We start from the raw sequence: 6,454 nt of genomic DNA on the forward strand, positions 1-6,454 counted from the left end.
TCCTCAGTTTCAGCAAGCAGGGTTGTGTCATCTGCACAATGCAGATTGTTAATAGATCTTCCACCAGTCCTGATGCCACACTTCTCCTCATAGAGCCCAGCCTCTCGGATAATCTACTCTGCATACAGGCTGAAAAGGTATGGAGACTGGACACATCCCTGGCATACACCCTTCCCAATTTTGGACCATGCAGTGTTACCCTACTCTGTTCTGACGACTCCCTCTTGGTCCAAGTATAGGTTTTGCATTAGCATGAATAAACGTTCTGGAAGTATTCATTATTGTTACTGTTGTTATGTGACTCATAGCAACCCTATTTATAATAGCTCTGATGATGCTGTTGTTAAATATCATCAAGTTGTAGATGATTCATAGCAACCCTATGAATGAAAGTCCTCAACACTTGTGTGACTTTCATCCTTTCTCCAGGTTCACAGGGTTTCCAGAGGCAAGCTATTTATGGAAGTGGATGACACTCCTGCTTCCAAGCTTGTTTTAATCAGGGAGCTCCACCAAACACTGTCCACCATAGATAACAATTATCACATTTGACACATCAGTGTTACAGTGTTCAGCTTCAGAGCAACCAGAAGTTACCTCTGTACAGCAAGTAGACAGATAGAACTATTATAGATATATATTGTATATTATATACTTATTATAGTATGATATGATATGGTATGGTATATGATATGATATATAGCTCTTCTGATAGAGCTCTGCTCTATCCTAAGTCAGTCTTACTCTAACTCACTTAACCCCATTACCCTAGTTACTATGTCAATCTACCTCATCCGGGCTCTTTCTCTCCTGTGCTGTCCCACCATCTTTCTGAGCATGATGTCTTTATCCAAGGACTGGTCCCTCTTGCCACATGCCCAAAGTATGTGAGACAAAGCTTCAGAATCATTGCCTCCAAGAAGAAACTTGTTTTAACCCTCTCCAAGACAGACCTGTTTGTTCCCGTGGTACTCGGTGGTATGTTCAACACTGTTCTCCAACACTACAACTCAAAGGGATTGATTCTTCTTCTATCATCGTTAGTCATTGTCCAGCACACTAATGCATATCAAGTAATTGCAAAGACCACGACCTGGATAAGGCACAACTTAGTCCCTAGACTGACATCATTACTGTTTAGCACTATGGAGAGATTCCTGACAGCAGACTTCCCCAATGTAATTCTTCTTTTGATTTCCTGACTGCTGGTGCCAAGAGTGTTGATTGTGGCACTGAGCAAGCTGAAATTGTTAACTACCTCAGTCTCTTCATTCTGTCTGTAAATTTTAAAAACCTTAAAACTCTTAAACAATTTCAAGCCTAAAAGTTCTGGCACTTTGAAAAGACACATCACCATATTTGTTCTCTCACTGGGAAGGGTTTGCTCACGCTAAGATTTTCTGATAAGAGGATCTGAAGACAGATCTTATTTCTGTTTTCTGGCAACAAGGAATCAACAAGAAGTACATGAGTACAGTCCTAGCTTTTTGCAATCCTACTTCCTGGGTGTTGTGCTGCCCTGGCAGCAGTTATGATTTAAGGAAGATTCTGGTGTTCGTCCCCATAGAAAGTGGGTGCAAACTTCAGTAGACATACACATGTTAGAGGCATATCTTGGGCCATTTGTTGACAACATAAAGACATTATTCCTGTTTTGCAGGTTAACTGTGTTGTTTTTCACCCAGGGCATCATGTATACACTGAAGCATTTATTATTTTAATCTGTCCCACATCAAACCATGTATAATTTCATTCATATATTTAGGGAGTGCCATGAGATTGTAACCTTAAGCAAAATCAAGCTCAGAGACTGTAATATGGGTGTAAAAGCCCACTGGAATTTTCATAGTGTGTAGAGCTGAATGAGGTCGTAGACAATTTAATCTCATCTTTCTGTGTGAGGGAAAACTGGGATTTTGTGAGGTAGGAAAGATTATACCATTGATAGAAAATTTGAACAAGCAGAACTGGACTTAAAGGGATCTTCAGCACTTAGTTGTGCAAGAATTTCTGGACCTGGGGAATGGGGAGATCAGAGATGTAGACATAGAGCTGTATCCGCCCAAATGAAAGAGTCTCTCTTTTTTAACTTGACCAGATATGCTCCTCACTCAGCAGTTTGTGCACCCGTGGGCCATGTCTATCCAGAAAGAGTGCTCTTTTTTCAGATTCTCACAGAATAGCTAATAATGGCAAAAAAAAAAAAGAAAAAAAATACTTTGAAAGATGAGAACATTTCTACAAGTTACTGTAGGCAGAGTAGTAGGGTCACATCAGCTTTGTATTTTACTGAAGCTGACTCATCTTTCTCCTATGGATTAAGTGGTGTGTACTCTAACACTTAACCCACTTCACCACCAAGGCAACCCAAGCTAAAGCCTGGTTTTATAACTACATCGTTGCTTGGAGAGCTGTCAATTTGTATTGATTAATTACTCCTCCCTCATGAAAAGAGTGTGCAAAGGTTTTGTTTTCACATAAATGAGTACATTTTTACAACGTTTTGAGATAGTCATCACCCATTGTACACATGAAATAGAGGCTAAATGTGATTGTTTGATTTGCTCAAGAGTGCCTAGTTAGTAAATAACCAGAGCATAGGTTTTCAACTTTATCTTACTGCTCTGTGCTTGGAAATCTTGGATATTCATTTTAGACTATAGCATATGTTAAGGCCGTGGGTGAAATAAAAACACTCAGATATGTGTGCAGTTTCTAAATCTTTCTAGGTGCTATATCCTTGTCAACAAAAGGGTTACTCTTTGTTAATTTTTAACTTTAGCTTTCTTTTGATGACATGTCAACCGAGATTTCATATTTCTTGTCCCTACTTCACATATGAGGAAGAAGAAGAATGTGTGTGTGTGTTGTTGTTGTTGTTGTTGTTGTTGTTATTGTTAAGTGCTGTTGAGTCATAGGCGACTCATAGCAACCCTATGAACGAAAGACCTGGACACCTGTATAACTTTCATCCTCTCTCCTGGTTCATAAGGTTTCCAGAGGCAGGCTATTATGGAAGTGGATGCCACTCCTGCTTCCAAGCTTATTTAAATTAGGGAGCTCCACCAAACACTGTCCACGATGGCAACCATTATCTCATTTGACACTTCAGTGTCACAGTGTTTAGCATCACAGCAACCACAAGTTACCGCTGTATGGCAAGGGGACATACCAGAGTTATACGACCTAGAAGAATGTTTCACTAAAACAGCTACACACACACACACACACACACACACACACACACACTCTTGACTCATAGTTGACCCTCTAGCAGATTTTCAGAGGCAGTTAATCAATCATACAGGAGGGAATTTCCCATCTTTCTCCTGCAGAGCATCTGGTGGATTCATCAAAGATGATGTCAGTCCAGAGACTAAGATGTGCCTGATCCAGGCCATGGTCTTCGCAATTAACTTGCTATGCATAAGAAAGCTCGACAATGACTAAAGATGATAGAAGGAGAATTGATTTCCTTGAGCTCTGGTGCTGGAGTATTGACTATACCACAGACTACTAAGAGAACAAACAAATTGGTCCTCAAGAGGGTGAAACAAGGCTACTCCTTGGAGGCAAGGAATCTGAGAGCTTCATCTGAGGCAAGGATTCTGAAGCTTCATCTAACATACTTTGGGCATGTTGAAAGGAGGGACCAGTCCTTAGAGAGCGATGTCATGCTTGGAAGGGTGGAGGGACAGAGCAAGAGGGGAAGACAGTCAATGAGATAGATTGGCTCAGTGACTGGGGTAATGGACATAGGTGTGTCAGGGACAATAAGGTTGGCACAGACAGAGCAGGGTTCAGAGCTGTTGTACATAGGGTCGCTATGAGTTGCAAGTGACTTGAAGGCACATAACAATTATGTGTGTGTGTGTGTGTGTGTGTGTGTGTGTGTTGCTGTTAAGTGCCATTGAGACATTGACAACTCATAGCAACCCTATAAGCAAAAGATATGAACACTTGTATAACTTTCATCATTTCTCCATGTTCACAGAGTTTCCAGAGGCAAGCTATTTTGGAAGTGGATGCCACTCTTGCTTCCACGCTTGTTTTAATTGGGGAGCTCCACCAAACACTGTCCACCATGGGTAACCATTATTGCCTTTGGCCCATCTGGCTGAGGCCAACTTCCAAACTGGATCCAGCCCCATCCTGCTGATCAAATGCATTTTTAAATAAGAGGCTGATTCAAATCATCTCACACCCATTAGCGAGTCCACATTCCACCCTAATCTTTACCAGAACCAGCAAACAAACCTGTCTATATAATTGGATCATTTCCCTCATATCCTTCCCATGTCTCTAATGGCCGATATCTAAACTTGGAGAGGAAATAAAGTTAAATGTGGTAAGTTTGGTACATCTCAAGACTAATTGCCCTCAGACACTAGAGGTTTCATCTCCTCATGGTTTCCAAGAGAATGTAGTTGAGTAGTGAAAATAGCAGAAGTTTCTCTCCAGGTGCAGTTTGAAGAGCATGCTTATAAATTAGGAGCCTTGGGAGGCATTTGGGGCAAGGGTTACGATGTGCATTTTGCACATGCAGAAATAGAGAGCAGTGAAGTGAAATGACTGCTTACGGTCACCCAGTTTAGAGGGAAAACAAAACAAAATCTTTAGGGCTGTTATTCTCGCCATCATACTCCCAAATCTGTGGAATATAAAATAACAATGTAAAGAAAAATGATTTGGTTTTAATCAAATCATGGATATTTACTTTCTCCTCTTTTCTTTTCCTACTAATCTGTAAAGACATATAATTCTCCTTTGGAATCTATAGCATATATGTTGCATAATTTCATTTGATCCAGCACATTTTGAGACCTGCTATGTTCCAGGTCCTGGTTTTCTGCTGAACTCACAAAAGAGAAGGACTGTAATCAGAGGTCATTTTCTCAACCTCAAAGACAGGAAAAAGCCTTGAGTTTAAGGCTCTTTAGGAAACGGTGGCACAGCCCAGTGTTTTGCCTGCATGCACAGGGTGCCTTACTAAAACAGGTAAAAGCCATGGTGGCAAATGTTTGACAGGAAAATCTTAGTTTTGACATTTTCCATAACTGAAGTGAATGTAATCTTTGTTGGCATTTACTTAACTGAGGACAAGCCATGAAATGAGTCAGTACCATTTAATAACATGTCCCAATGAATTTTAATTGAAGTACAAATGCTGAATTATTTCACAAAAGAGAGCCACAGGGAACTACTCCCTGGCTGACGTCAAGAGAGGAGGTAACGGGGGCCACCTCACCCATTCTTTATGCCAAAGCATTAAACATTCTGAGGTGACTGACAAGATTATGGCTGAGAGGCAGGGGAAAGTTGAATTATTCCCACATCCAGAACTCTTTGGGGAAACAGAAGTCATTTGGCAAAAACTCTTAAACCACAAGTTTGATTGGGCACTGTCCTTCTCTTGCCAAAAGGCAAGTGTGTGGTGTGAAGTGACCTCTTCACACAGTCCCAGCAGCCCACCCACAAATCCTCCACCACCAGATAATTTGATGTTTCCAGCATGAGACACAACGGTCCGTTTTGTTTTGGACCTGGCTGATTTCTGAAGACACATTGAGACAGGTACCATCCACTAATTCTTGAGCTCATTTTAAGATAGAACTGCAGATTCATTCTGTCAGAGCTCACTCCCTCTAGTCTCCTCCTCCAGAAAAATCACAGTCTTCTCTGAGCCTGCTACTGACCTCTGAGGTCAGATGACATGGAGTCTGGAACAATATAAGCATTGATCCTTGCTTGTTGTACAATGAATGGCATCAGCCAGGTGAAAAGCTGGTTTAGTGAGTCACCTCTGCCTTCAAAAATCTTTTCAAGAGCACACAATAAAAATAATCAAGCAAGATCTCCTTGCCCTCTCTTTGCCTCACACATTGGGAGGAAAATATGAGTGCTCCATTTATCCAATGTACAAAATACATTTTATGCTTACCTTATAGTATGTACCTGGGATAAGTTGACAGAGGATGAATAAGGCAAGCTCTGCCTTCCTTTCTTTGGTATACCTATCAGAAAGGAGATTGAAGACAGAATTAACAATCTTCCCACCCTAATAGTACCTCTCCCAACTCTCTCATCTATTGCTTGTAAATGTCCTACAGACTTTGTGTGAGACCAAGTGCTTTCTCCCCCTGAGTTTCTATTTCAACAGAGAATGAAATATCATCTACATTATCATCCACTTTTTCTCTGGTCCATCTTGTCAGATTCGGGATACCTTCCCTTGTACCTTGGGCACAATGACATCCCAGACTCTGAAAATTCCAACTAGAGCAGAAATGAACCCTCATTCTTCCTTCAAATTTTAGATTTTTTACCTACATGTTATTATCTCCTCCAGAGGGTGGTGAAATGGGAACTGGGCAAGGAGCATTACCTGCTATGCCTCATCTCTTTCCACTTGTAAATCATATGTTCTTCCTTTGTGCTGAGGGTTATAATCATG

The sequence above is a fragment of the Elephantulus edwardii genome, unplaced genomic scaffold (genome assembly GCF_000299155.1).
Source record: "Elephantulus edwardii isolate Elephantulus edwardi_28Jun2011 unplaced genomic scaffold, EleEdw1.0 scaffold00199, whole genome shotgun sequence".
In the NCBI taxonomy this organism is placed as follows: domain Eukaryota; kingdom Metazoa; phylum Chordata; class Mammalia; order Macroscelidea; family Macroscelididae; genus Elephantulus; species Elephantulus edwardii.